The following is a 14,840-nucleotide window of genomic DNA, read 5'->3' on the forward strand; positions in this document are numbered from 1 at the left end:
ACCAAACCGTAGGCATAGCATATAATTCCCGCTGACAGAGCGGATAGTGTCTCCGCCTGCCATGCATGAGACTAAAGGTTCAATTCCCTTCTCGGACAAGAGGGCACTTTGCTGTTAACCATGGCAATGAAGTGATTCTTATTATTCTGCCTGTCATTGGCTAGATGACACACAGTGGCATTTAGGTTTTCGATAATTTTCATTTCTGTACCTTTTTTGTGGATTTTGGCGCCGGTGTTTGTCCGCCATGTTTGTTTACACTGAAGTCACATTTGACTACGCGAGATTTGGAATATTGAGTGTGAAGAACCTGATGCTCTGCTGAAGAATCGGTTAGTGTGTGGTGTGCTCCGTGGTGCACACCACACACTAAAAGATCAGAAGACACAGATCTTGTGCGATCTGTCTTTTGTTATCATCAAGTGTGTGGTCTCTAAATCTGTGAAGGTTTGAAGAATCCTGTAGTGCAAGCCTGGAGTGGCTAATCGGGAGGCCCGGACAATTCCCGGTGGGCCGGTCTGATGTTTGGGCCGGGAGGGCCGGTGTTCACTTTTTTTTATTTTTTTATTTTTTGGGGGGGTGTTCAGTCATGGTAGTGGGTTGATCACCCATGCTGCTTACCGCTGTCCCTGGGCCGCCTCCGCCTCCACTGGCAGCTTTTTTTAAATTTTTTTTTATTTTGCAGACGCACCCTGGCGTAACACGTCCATGCACCCAGTCAGTGGTGTTAGAAAGATGGAAAATAGAAAGAGCAAGGGTGGCGCAGAGAAGGCAAGAATTAAAAAGAGGAAAGCTCTGGAAACAGATGCAGCCAAATGTGCTAATATTGGCAACTTTTTCACTAAAACGAGCTCGTGGTTTGAAACGACAAATGAGGACGATGAAACGGGTAAGGCAAGATGTTGAACTTTGCCTGCAAACCACCGTTCAAGTTAATTAATTATCAAGTCAATAAACTGTGTGGCGTTGTGACATATAACATAACGTTATATAATCTAAACAGGACCGCCCCTCCCTACATGCAGAACACGCAGCTGTGTAGGGCCTCACGATCCACGAGGGGCCTCATTTTGCCCGCAAGCATGGTGCGCACGTTGCCGGCGGTGCATGCGCGATGCCCGCGAGGCTAGATCACCAAGTCAGCCTAAGCCAGGAGGAGAGAAAAAAGAGACCTGTAATCTGACACCTGAGCACAAGTCGCTGCAATGATTGACAGCAATCAGCATCTAACCAATCAGCGGTCAGATGCACCGACACTGCTGCAGGTGAGGAGAGAGATGGCTTCTAAGAGGAATTTTGAATCTGGAGCAACTAAGAGTGCTCCAGATTCCAGATGAAGCCACAAAGTAAAACTTTGTGGCTCCACATGAACACCTCAGCTGCTCCTCATGATGAGATAGAAGAGAGACTACTGTAAGTCTCTGTCTAAATGTGGCCTGGAGGTGACATCTTCCAGCAGCCCTCTTACCATTTCTTGAATTTCTTGTTAATGTCGGCATATTTATTCACCTCTGTGAAAAAGGAGCGGTGAAGTGACCAGGTGGTGGTCGTATATTAGCTTAAGTTTATAGCCTATCAATCTATGCATCAGTAAAGAAGATCAGTTTAAGGCTATTTGAATTGAATTTATTTAATTCATAACACACATGCTTGTTTAGTTCACTGACCTGCTTTCAGATATTTGTCAGGTTTAAGGTACTTTTTTTTTTTTTTTTTTAGAAAAACATCTTTTGTTGAAATTATTTTTTTAATTGATGACATTTGTGACTCAGATTTTTTTTTATTTATTCTAGTTTGAAGTTATTTTTTTTAGTTGACGCATACAGTACTGCTTATTCCACTTACAGTTGCAGTTACAGTTACAGTTTGTTCTTACTAATAAAGCTTGTCAAGTTTAATGAAACGTCTTTGTGCCGTCATTTTATTCCTATTATACATCTGGGATTGTGTGGTCGGTGGGAGGTGTCAGGCCAAAAATCCGGAAATTTTTGATTCAGCCGGGGGTGTGGGGGCCTCCAAATAAAATGCCGCTTAGGGCCCCAATTTGGCCAGGGGCAGCCCTGAATTTAAATAATAGTATGATTTGACGCCACATAACTGGGAAACTTTGTCTTGTAGCCCCTCAGAGTCAGAAGCAAGATCCAGCACCAAGCACCAGGCATGAGCCCACAAGTCCAGAGTGGGCAGGTAGAATTGTTCACTGAGTGAATATTATTAGAATTAATATAATGAAGAGTATGGTGTAGACCTGCTCTATATGAAAAGTGTCCTGAGATGCTAGATGATTCAGCACTACATGAATGAAACTGACCTGAATTGATGAGAAGGCTTTGTAAAAAGGGGAGATTTGTGCTGAGAATTATGACAATTTTTAAAATGTGATTTGGTGTCAGAAGCAGAGCCAGGAGCCAGTAGTGATGGGGGGATTGCTCCTGTCAGTATGGAAGGAACAGGTGAGCTGTTGTAACAGAGTGTGTGAACAAGCAAGCATTAGTTCCAAAAAACCACTTTCTATGCCCAAACGATAGTAGTGATATATTTATATTTTATATTTTTTGATTTTAAAAATAATAGGTTGTGATCTAAAGTGGGCCGGTCTGAGGCATGAAACTCCAGGGCTGAAAATGAGTCCCACTCCGGCCCTGCTGTAGTGTGTGCCAGCCTTAAGGCTGTTCTCTTGGGAGAACGCTGACCAGGGGAGAGCGCAGACACAGTCCTCCACTACCATAAATTATGCAGTCCAGATTCCCACATTTGGGGAATTCACAGGGGTCAGCACAGCCGGAGTGCAATGGCTGAGCCTCGCCCTGGGTGAACCACCTTCTTGATCATGGTATCTCCCCTGCCAGGTAAGTATGAAGTCACCAACACGCACGCTGGAGCCCCCTTCACACACACACACCACTCTGGCTCACGCTGGCACAGTGGAACAAAACAACACACACACACACACACCCTCACATCACATCACATCACACCACATCACATCACATCACACACACACCATCACATCACATCACATCACACACAGCATGGAACATCACTTCACATCCACTCTACATCCCTGCTGTTCCAAGGCTCACTAAGAGTTTCAATTATTTCATTGAGAAGGTTGAATTGTGAATTGCCACCAAATTGCATGAAAAAGTTTCACATGTAATCCTCAGCCTAAGATTTATACAGTGCATCTATGTACCCAAACTAATAGTTTGTTTTTGATGTGAGAGGTTGTTATGGCTGTAGAGCCGCATGTGTGTGTGTGTGCACGTTTTTTCTGTTTCCTCCTGTGTATCCATCCACGTTCCATCCCACTTCCTAAGTGGCAACAACAACTGGTCACTTCCAGCTGTGACTGCTCAGCCATTTGTGTCTGCTTAGAAAGGCCTGGAGGAAAAAGCAGCCTGGGCCAGTTGTGCCGCTGGGCAGAGTCCAGTCAGCGTGTGGCTGCTGGGTGTAAAGTGCTGGAGCCGTCATATCCCTGAAACAATAGTTTGATTGCCTTTAAGTGAGGATGAATGTTTATGAACGTGATTAGTTGTTTGGTTCTGACATTTGACTTGATTTAAGAGTATAGATCTAGTCATCATGGAAATGGAGAAAACTGATATGTGGTGGAGAGGTCATGGTCCTTAAAACAGATACCGTCCCAGCGTTTTCCCATTTGGCCTACATTTTCCCCGTAGCAGAGGTTTGACTAAAACAGCTGGTTTAGTGCAATTTTTGGGGTGGTGGTTATGAATGTGGGAAAAAAAGCAACACAATACATCACCCTCTACATTGAAGGAGGTGGGGACCTCAGCATCTCCTGTGAAGAGAGGTGTTTTGCAGTTGGCTCTATTGTCCACTAGAGTCATATACAGCTGCGTTTGATTTGTGGGAGGTGAGCTATTGGCTTGTGATCTGGTGGTTCAGTGTTCCACTTTGATTCCCCAGATGTTCCTATTTTCCTACTGGACTTTAACGCACCACGTGATGCGCAGGGGTCCAGAAGATGCATTGGCTAAATGCTTTCTTTTCCTGCAATGATATGGCCTGTTAGTCCTTGGCTAGTGGCTGTGCTTTGTGTGCCATTTGCTGACATGTGGTTCAAGCGTGTGGTGTGAGGTCCAAACCGTCCGCGGGAGTGACCTGTCCGGGAGAGGGGCCCTTCCCTCTGAGGGTGTGAGAGTTATCGCTTCTCGGCCTTTTGGCTAAGATTGCGATTGCTTCCTTCTGGTGGTAAATCCTTGCCTTTTTGTGGCATTGGTGATTACCAACTCTTGGGAGGAGATTCCATATATTCCTGTTGTAAAGTGTTTCAACTTTTTTGTAGTTGCAAATCTTTAATCCTCAGGATTTCATTGGCTCAGAGGACCTTTTACCTGTACTCTGCCGGACTAACACCTTGACTAAGCCAAAGAATAAAAGGTAAGTGATTTTTAATTTTTTGCTTTTTATAATTTTACTTTTTTTTTTTTTTTTTTTTTTTTTTTTTTTAGTATTTTAGGACCTTTTTATTCTTGTTATTTATTGGGAAGTGGAGATTTTAATTTCCTTTAAAATTAGTTTTAAAGCCAACCATGCTGGCATGCGGAGGCACCCAGTGTCCGTTTTACTTTTTTAGAAAAAGATGGGAAGCTGATGGGGATGTCGAGACTTGACTTCTCCCGGAAGCTCATCCAAAAAGCCTTGAACCTTTCCCCAAATGACCTGGATTGTATATTGACACTGCCATTTAACAAAGGATTTGACATTAGTTTTCGATCTGCCGTCCTTTTGAGGGACTTGTGGACACGTTTTGAAAATGCCAAAACCCAGTTTGCTGCTTTCAATGTGGAGAAACTGACTGACAATGCTTCTAAAACAGTTATTGTCCGAATGTTCAATGAGACGGTGAATGCAGATGACATTTGTTAGTGGCTGGGTAGATATTGCACAGTTAAAGGCCAAGCTACCAAAGTGAGGGATGAGGATGGCACCTGGAACTGTGCTTGGAGGGTCCCCATTCAGCAATAGCCGGACCCCCAAGGCTTCCAGAAGCATCTGCCATCCATTGTAGTCCTGGGAGATAACAGGGGCTATATCCACTACCAGGGATAACCCAAGCTCTGCTGCAAGTGTGGTGAGCATGGTCACCTGGTAGAAGCATGTCAGCAAATTATATGCGGAAAGTGCAGAGAAAGTGGGCACACCTTTGAGGAGTGCACCAATGGCAGGAGGTGCAATTTCTGTGGAGAGTCAAACCACCTCTTCAGAGATTGCCCAAAGTCCTTTGCCAACAAACTGAAGGCAGCCAAACAAAAGGGAAATGGAGGAAATGGTACACAAGACCAGGCAGTTAGAGAGCTAATTGAGGAGGCTGGGCTGGAGGAGGAGGAGGAGGAGGAAGAGTACGATGGGGAGCGCGACGGCGAGGAGGAGGAGGACGACGATGACAACGCCGAGAAGGACAAAGAGAAGAAGGAGAAGGAGCCGCGCCCACTAGCGGCGCCCACCGCTAGTGTTACTGCAGTATTACTCCCCTCACATAAGATATACACTACTCACAAAAAGTTAGGGATATTTGGCTTTTGGGTGGAAAATGTAAAAAGTTCACGCTACAGTGATTTATCATGAAAGTAGGCCATTTAAGTAGAAGCATACACTGGTGATTTCCTCATCTCAAAGAATTTCTTGAAACAAAAGCCAACAACAGTGGTGGATATACCACAACAAAAAATGTCAGTGTTTCAATAACTTGTCATGTGCCCTTGAGCATCAATTACAGCTTGACAACGACGTCTCATGCTGTTCACAAGTCGACTTATTGTCTGCTGAGGCATGGCATCCCACTCTTCTTGAAGGGCGGCCCTCAGGACATTGAGGTTCTGGGGTACAGAGCTCCAGCCTCTACACGGCGACTTAGCTGATCCCATAGGTTTTCTATGGGATTCAGGTCTGAGAAAGTGCAGGCCACTCCATTTGAGGTACCCCAGTCTCCAGCAGCAGTTCCCTAATGATACGACCTCGATGAGCTGGAGCATTGTCGTCCATGAAGATGAAATTAGGCCTGTGTTGTTCATGCAGGGGCACAATGACTGGATTAATGATGTTATTCAGGTAGTATGGGCTTGTCACTGTACCATTCACAAAGTGTAGGGCAGTTCTGTACTGACGTGTTGTCTTGGTCTCATGATGTCAAGATTTGAACAGCATGATGACGAGCACTGTTTAAATGCCAATTCTAATTGAACCAGGAAATTTATTAGTTGATTCATGGATCAAACACCTGATGTGAATTTTGCCGTTAAACTCCTTGTTAGAGAACAGCAACTTGTGCAAAAAGTACTGAAACATTGAACAGTTGGACATGTGCATTCAAATGTTTACAGAAGGTCACGTTAAGTTCACCTGTAAAGGTTAGAATGCATTATAGGTTCATCCTGAAATTTCAGCCAAAAGCCGAATATCCCTAACTTTTTGTGAGTAGTGTATGTTGTGTGGGAAATTCCTGTGTTATAGAGAATAAAGGAATATCAAACGCCCCTCTCTCTCTCTCTCTCTCTCTCTCTCTCTCTCTCTCTCTCTCTCTCTCTAAATTCAATTCAACTCAATAAAGCTTTATTGGCATGACGATGTCACGTACAATATCGCCAAAGCACGTTTTGATGAACAGATAACAAAAGAATATTTAAACAGCGAAACGTTAAAAATAAAACAGAGCAACATTCACACTGTTGTCACGTGTAAAAAGAAAAGAAAAGAAAAACACAAGGAAGGAGAGTGAATGAAAAGGCAGAACTTGGGTTGTGAGGAGACTGTCCTCATGCATTGAGCAGCTTTTCTCTCAGGCCGCGACAGGCATATTTCGCCGCTTCTACAGCCAGGGCTCCAGCGTGCGACCTATTAGGTCGCATATGCGACCTACTTTTTTTAAGGTGCGAGTTAAAATTTAATTAGGTCGCGCCGGTGCTACTTGCAGGAGGACGAGTGAAAAAAAATTTTTTTTTTCTCTCATCACTCCCGTGGCTATGTTAGTGCAGTAATGGTTGTGGTTGATAATAAAAAAATTAGGCTACTTTCTGGCTCATTCCGCGACTCCTATCTCTCCTCTCTCTCGCTCCCCGTCTCTGCCTGCCTGTCTGTCTTAATGCGTGACGTGCACAGACGTACACGCGCGTACACGCAGCGCGCTCACTGAATGATCACCGACGATCCCGCTAAAAAAAAAACTAAACAAAGAAGATGAAGCGTCTGTCGTTGATTATTTTAAGAAAAAGAATGTGTCAGGAGGCTGTTGATGCTGGAGGGTCTGAAAATAGGGAAGCGACAAGCGAATTTTGGACTCGGAAACCGAGTCGAAAAGGCAAAGAAACCTTCCAGGCTACAGCAGCGCACTGACATAGATTGAGTAATAAAGTGAAGAGGTGCCACTCCTCTATTTTCACTGGCTAACAGCAGCACACTGGCTTAGCTTGTCTATTCAGAGAAGAGGTATCACTTCGTCTTATTTTTCAATCTATGTTATCACGTGCATACTACTGCTCATTCATTGGTAGCTGAATTGTTAGGTCTGTTTGATAAGCAATTTACATTGTTAAAACAAATAATAATTTAACATATTGTTACAGTAAAAAGTACTCTGTCAACCCTCAGGTGAAATAATTACTGATGCATCCTCTTGTCATTTTTGTTCAATCATTAATAACATATAATTTCCTGGTTTTATAGAAGTATTGGATCGGGACTCGGTATCGGCAGATACTCAAAATCAAATGACTCGGACTCGGGGGCAAAAAAAACGTGATCGGGACATCCCTACTTTCATTTTTATGTTTTGTTTATATGAAGAAGATGATCTATTTTGTACTGCTGCTGCAGAGAAATGTAAACTTCAAATTACAATATTTTGCAGACAAGTTTGGGTCATTTTTAATCTTTAAATTTCATTAACATGATAAGGTCGTGCATTAATAACACGCTATACATAGAAAAATATGGTGCTACCTAATTTCTTTTGGTGCTACTAAATGAAAAGCTAGGTGGCACCAGTGCTACCTGTGAAAAAGTTAGTCTGGAGCCCTGTCTACAGCGCTGACATTTTTTTCTCCAAGTCAACACTGAATTTTCTCCTGGTCAAAGAGCGTGTCAACGTTTTGGAGTCTACGTTTAATTTTTGTGAAGAACTTTGTTCTTATGTCTTTGCACGCGCTGTGTCTCAGCAGGAAGTGTTGCTCCGTCTCCCCCTCCCTCTGCGGACAGAGCGGACACAGACGCTCTCCTCTGTCTGTGTCGGCCGCTCTCTGAGGCCAGGCTGTGGCTGCTGAGTCTGTGCGCGCTTAACGTTTTTCTCAGCCTCCGCTGTGTTACGGTGCTCGGATAATCTGCTGCTGAGCACTGCACTGTCTGTTTAGAGTCAAATGGAATTGAAGTTTGCTTTGAGTTTTTGTGATAGATGTCCAACGGTTGATGTGGTTTTCTTTCTCTTTAATTCGGTCGGCGCGTGTTGCGTGCGGGCGGTCCTGATGCCCCGCACCGCTTGAGAAGGCGAGCCTCTGGACCAGCCGGCCGAGGGGACTCCCTTCCTCCCTCTCCTCTCGGCGGCGCGATTCGATTCGATGAAGCTTCATCGGCGCGACTGTATCACATACGATACATCGGAGGCACGTGCGGGTGAACGAATAACAAAAGAACATTGAAACGGTGAAACGTTGAAAATAAAGCAGAGCAAAGCAGAGGAAAATATGAACTCTGACAACATTCACACTGTCCTTCAGTGGTATCCCCCCGCCCGCCTCCCTCTCGACTTGCAGGCTGGTGCCCTTTCCGCCAGTACATGCCCAGCAAGCCCGCGCGGTACAGCGTCAAGATCTGGGCGGCCTGCGATGCGAGGTCCAGCTACGCCTGGAACATGCAGGTGTACACGGGCAAAGCGGTGTCGCGTGAGCCCAAGAACAACCAGGGCGCATGCGTGGCGCTGGACTTGACGCGCGGCCTCAGCATCGGCCGCAACATGACCTGCGACAACCTCGTACGAGCTGGCCCAGCGCCTGCTGGCCCGTGGCCCGACGGTAGTGGGCACGCTGCGCAAGACCAAGCCCGAGATCCCCGCAGGGCCGTGGCCATCGCCGCCGCGTGCTGCGCTACAGCAGGAAGTGTTGCTCCATCTCACCCTCCCTCTGCGGACAGAGCGGACACAGATGCGCCCCTCTATCTGTGTCGGCCCGCCCGCCGACACAGATAGAATGCCACAGTGGCAGTGGCGGTGCCATGGTGACGATGACACAGTGGCGGCGACGATGCCACAGTGGCAGTGGCGGCGCCATAGTGATGATACTGCAATGGCGGCGCCATGGTGAAGATGCCGCAGTGGCGGTGCCATGGTGAAGATGCCGTTTTGAGAGTCTCAATGTTTACAGCCCATGTTGGGTCTTTCAGCACTGGCAGGATGACATGGTCAAGAGGGGTCCATACTACCAGGTGACAGGTATTGGCTCCGGTAAGTTGTAGGTTGCCCTGGATCTGATGCCAGTAGGAATGAGTTGGTTTCAGTGTCAGGGAACCAATCACTGAATCCAACTGCAGAAAGAAGTCCTTACTCTCTGCTGCCTGCAGGATGATCTTGGTTTCGGCTGACCAGGGACATTTGAACGAGGGATGTTTGATATGGCAAAAAAAATTAAAACAGGACATAGCATACCTGACGAAAACAGCATAAAAAAAGGGTTAGGGTTAGAGTTAACCCTAACCCTAACCCTAACCACAGAAGTTCTAACACCCGGCATTTCACAGTGCTATGGAGGAGGGAAGGAGCCTTTTACAGCAAATGTTGAAACTGGCAACGAAAACGCATTGCTGCTTCTCACTAGCGGATCCATTTTCAAAGGACTTCATTAGGCAGGTCAGTGAAGCAGAAGTAAATATCTGACAGCTCAAAAGCCGTGGTTACATCTTCAGGTAAGTGCCAGGGTTTGAACCAGAGGTTTCCTTTTTTATCAGTTTCTTGGTTTAGCAACAGATGACAACATCACAGTTTTCATATGAAAAAACACAGATTTTTCCTACTTCTCATTAGCATTTTGATTTTGTGAAGACTTCATAAGGCTACTCAAAGAAGCAGCTGTGAAAGCTTCCTGTTTACAAGACAGGCGCTTTGACCGGCTAAGCCACAGCACCCGGGTCCTCCTTGGTGCTGGAAACAACTGACAAGAGCGGGAACCTGGCGCATTATTATTATTGGCGTTCTTTTTCTCTTCTTTTTTTTTTTTTTTTTTTTTTTTTGGTCATAACACGTTAGGCACACAGTTACCCAAAGGTAATTGGCTCTGTGCACAAGACGAGTGACGCACATCTGGTTTCGCCAGATAGCGGCACTTCAGTTTCCGGTCTGTGTAATGGCTAAGCCTAACGCTTACATATTCTCCCGGTGCCTCACGGATTTGCCCAGACTAACGATAAACTATGTCCACCGAAACGTTGCTGCCACTTCCTCTGCCCCCCCCAAAAAAGCACAACATCGAAGGTATGTAATTTAGAGAACGTTAACGGTCGTTAGCTAGCTTTAGCTAACTAACGTAGATGGTTAGCACCAGGCGAATCACACCATAACGTTTGTTGTGTAAAATGAATCTTGTTTTTGTATCCAATGGCAAGTTAGCTTACTATACCTGAGGCCTGTATCACGAAGCAAGCTCAGTTTTCCCTGGATTTCTCAGACCTATCCGGCTACACTAACAGAGATCATGGTGATCAGGAATAACCGGTACCATGACGCTGGTTATCAACTCGCTCACTCAATCCAGGTTTGTCTCATCAAGAGCCGTGAACGTGCATGTATAAGGGAGGGTTCCAAGGCAGCTGACTGGAAAGGTATGAGGAGGAAAAACAAGATTTACACACTAAATTGAACACCGTGGCTGCCGCGAAGAGAAGGCAGCCACGGCATAAATGCGCAAACTACACATCAGTGGCTCAAGTAGCCCACATCTGACGCTGACACCTCTGAACTCACTGCACTGCACAGACGTGTTGCGTGTCTGCTTTACAGGCTATAATAAAATAAAGCGGACGCCAAAATTCAATCATGTCAGTACATCAAGTTGATAGCAGGGTCAGCCCTATTCCTAACCCTAGCAGGCTAGCTTTCAGAACAGGTTTAGGATAGGTATCCTATCCCGATGAGAGGTGAACCAGCTTTGTGATACAGAAAATCTGGAGTTGAGCCTGAAGTTATCTCGCTAACGCCTTAATCTATGGAGTAAGATAGCTGTCAAAAAGATGTGTCCGTAATTCAATAATTCGTATTCATAATGTTAACAATTCATGTGTAAAAAAAATTGTTGCACACAAAATTCTGCTGTCATATCCGTGAGTCTGTGAAATTGGGTTCAGGTTAGGATTGTTTTTATGAATATGAATCTAAAAGCTGTGAGTGCAAAGTCTTGTGAATACGAATCAAATTTCTACAAGTACAGAATCTTCACTGTGAATACGACTTCCAAGTTTACGAATACCAGTTGAACGGTGCTGAAATGACGTCACTCAGGTCGCAGGGGATAATAATCGATCCTAGATTCTTCCAACCACGCATGCGCATACAGCTCCAGAGGCAGGCGGGCATGGAGGGCAACGATGGCAACAGCCGACCGAGTGGCGCTGCTAACCCCGAGGGAACATCACAGGTAAAGTTTATAAACGTGTATGTCCATTATTTATTTAAAGAAGTAGTTATTTCATGAAATATTTCTGTTTTAAATAATATGCAATTACTATTTACAGACTTTTTCTTGGAGGCTAAGCTAACGATGTTTTCATGCCGATGACGCTAATTTAATGCTGACTGAGTTTTAAACTGACTGTAGGCAAATAAATAAAGGTTAATGTAGAGTGTGTGAGATTTTTAAGGAGAGTAAACCCGGCAGGACTTCTTATTATTTAGTATTTGGTGAGTTTGGACATTATTATTGCGTTTGCGCCCGCGTGTGCTTTCAGTTAAAGGGAATGCTGCATTCTGATTGGTCAGCCGTGACCGTTGTCACCCCTCCCCCACCCACCCTCCAAATTTTGAAACGAAGATATTTTGTTGTTTCCCATGTATGTAACATTTATTCAATTCGTTGTTCACCTTCCACCTTTTTTCTCACTCAGGTCCAATTAAGAGAGATCATCAGCACTGCACAAAATTTGGTGTTAATGCTGAATAACAGTGTGCCAGGGAATGTCAGGCCATTAGTTCAGGGAAACGCAGGAGAAGCTTCTCAGTCAGTTCTGAGGCCTCAGCAGGCAGTGCAGCGCCCTGGACTGAAACAAGAACTGGCTCGGTAGGATACATGAGTCATTTGTCTGGACAAACTTTTAGACAGGCCAGGTCCCTGATTCTGATTGAAGCAGATTGCAAGGAAACAATTCCAAATGTTTTAAATTGTATTATTTATCTCCAGACCATCACCATGTACTCTGTTGCACTGAACAAATTAAATTTAATCTAACATAAGTACTTCATCACAATATACTGGGCATTTTCTGACTTAGGTTGCTTTGTGCTGATGGATAGGCTTAACGATGAGAATAATAGTATGTAATTTTTTTTAGATCTTTTCCAGGATTCTTCAAAAAGGAGACCCGAGGAAAAAGGCGTTTTGCACCCTACATCTCAAAAGAGTGTGGGAAAAGTTTTTTGATGACTGTATTCCTGCTTGATAAGCAATATGAAAGGACACCAAAAGAGGAACTGCCGCTCATGCTGGCTGGCCTTGGAAAACGAACACTAACAATATCTGAAAACGTGACACATTCAGAGGTATGCTACCATTCATTTTTGCCTTCCATCTTCAGAAACTACTGTATTTAATTAATATTTACATGATGAAATACACAGTGGTTCATAATATAAGTCATTGCAATAAAGCTTTCACCATACTTTTATCTTTAAAGTTTTCAGATTTGCTTGTGAGTGCATACCCAAGACTGGCAAATATCTGTGGTGGCTGGATGCTGTATAAGTCCACAGGTATGTAGGCATATATAGTGGATTAATGTTTTTTCAAAATATTCTGTCTATGAGTCTGTATCTATATTCAATCTATATTGCTTAGTAAAATTTAGTATACTTTTTCAATTTAGGTGGTGGTGGGCAGAGGAAATTGGTTGTTATACCCCCAGATCTACAGGGATACACTGGTCAGCAGCTAAAAGCAGTGAGCGGGAATGGAAAAAACATATTGTACATTTCTCCTTTACAAGAGGAACTTGATACAAATCCATTACCACCTGAAGCAAAGGAGTTTGAGAACATGCCCAAAGCTCAGTGTACAACCTGCAAGAAAATGGTTCCACTGCAGATTCTTCCGGTACACATCAAGGAATGCAAGAAAGAACTTGTAGATTTGTGCTATTCTGCTGAAGAGGTATGTCATAGCTTCATCTTTTAGTCTGTATTGCAGAGCTGTTCATTTTGAAAAATGAAATGTTATTCTGTATTGTGACACACTTACTTATTATATTTCTCCCCTAGGAAAGCTGCAACGAAGAGCATGAAGATATATTCCCAGACTCTGTTTGCAACCAGACAGACAAGGTGAAATTGTTTGTGCCTTCCTGGTAAATTAAAGTGATCCTTACCTTTCTGGCATTTCACATTGGTAAAAATTTGAGCATCATCAAAAAAGTGCCTAATTTAAGGCCTAATTTACACATCATTAGACGTCTGTTTTTTACATGCAAAAAAGCACTGTAATCTCCAGTTAGTCAAGGTATTTTCTTTGCAACAATTACAGGTGATGGTGTTAAGTTTTGCATGTCACTTTCTGGTGCTATCGATCAGGTCCTACAAGCATTGTTAAAGGCCATTTCCAGTCATAATCAGTGTTTGTCTCAGAAATCAAGTCACCTATGATAAGTTCATCTCATACCGTGCATACACCCAGCTGCAGCATGTGGACGTTTATATTCAGTTTTGTTCAAAAATGTATCATTTTGTCAGTGTGAACGTATGGGCATCGGACATATTTAAAATTGTTCTGTAGTTGAATGTTTCATCCTTCTGTCCATCATCAATTCCTAAACACTCGCATTTAAAAGGCTTTTCATCTTAGATATATTCTACTACATTTCTGGACTAATATAAGGCTTTATTCCTATTCCTTGTGAATTCTGTTTTTAGACAGCAGAGTGTCCTGTATGCAAAAAGTCGTTTGAAGTGGACATCATTGAGATCCATGCAGCTACATGTGGATTACGGTAATATTTATGATTTCAGTGAAACTGTTTAAGTGTATACCGACATTCATTTGACTAATTACATTCAAGGAGATTGCCTTGCATACTTGTATATGTATGCAAGTGTTGATTTCAAGAAAATTTAGGATGAGCTGTTTCTTTATGTGTACAGGCCTTCAGACGATCTCATCCATGACTCAAGTGAATCAGTACCAGTCAGTCCAGTCCGTACCTTAGAAAGGTAATATTGTACATTATGTAATTAGGGTGACAAATTATGTTATATGTGTAGTAATATAATGTTGTAATATAGTGTGATACTACAGGATCAATCATATTTTTGCTGTTGAAAATTTTTGTCATGTTGGAGTCACACAGACAAATGTGCTAATCCAAAAACATGGTATGTTTGTGACAAACATCGCTCTTAACTTGATTTGCATTTAAGCTTCTCTTCACCCTTTGAATTTCACCTGTATAGGAGGTTTGTTAATTGCTGCATCCTAAAACCACCCTGCTGCAAACAGCTGTAAAATCAAATCATACAGACAGTAAAACCATATCTAATTTTAGTTTTCTATTTAAATGCTCAATGAAGAAATAGATAAGTAAATAAAGCACTCAGAAAAGACATGTTGGTGTCTACTTAAAAGTTGTCTTTTTTT

General features: G+C 43.5%; 1 non-coding gene across 1 annotated transcript; it reads right to left on the reverse strand.

Moving 5' to 3' along the window:
• Positions 1–2,693: 2,693 nt before the first annotated feature.
• On the reverse strand, positions 2,694–2,857 carry LOC115354797 (U1 spliceosomal RNA). Its single transcript, XR_003927800.1, has one exon. It is a non-coding gene; the product is annotated as a U1 spliceosomal RNA (small nuclear RNA).
• Positions 2,858–14,840: the final 11,983 nt, after the last annotated feature.

The sequence above is a fragment of the Myripristis murdjan genome, chromosome 22 (assembly GCF_902150065.1).
Source record: "Myripristis murdjan chromosome 22, fMyrMur1.1, whole genome shotgun sequence".
NCBI lineage: Eukaryota > Metazoa > Chordata > Actinopteri > Holocentriformes > Holocentridae > Myripristis > Myripristis murdjan.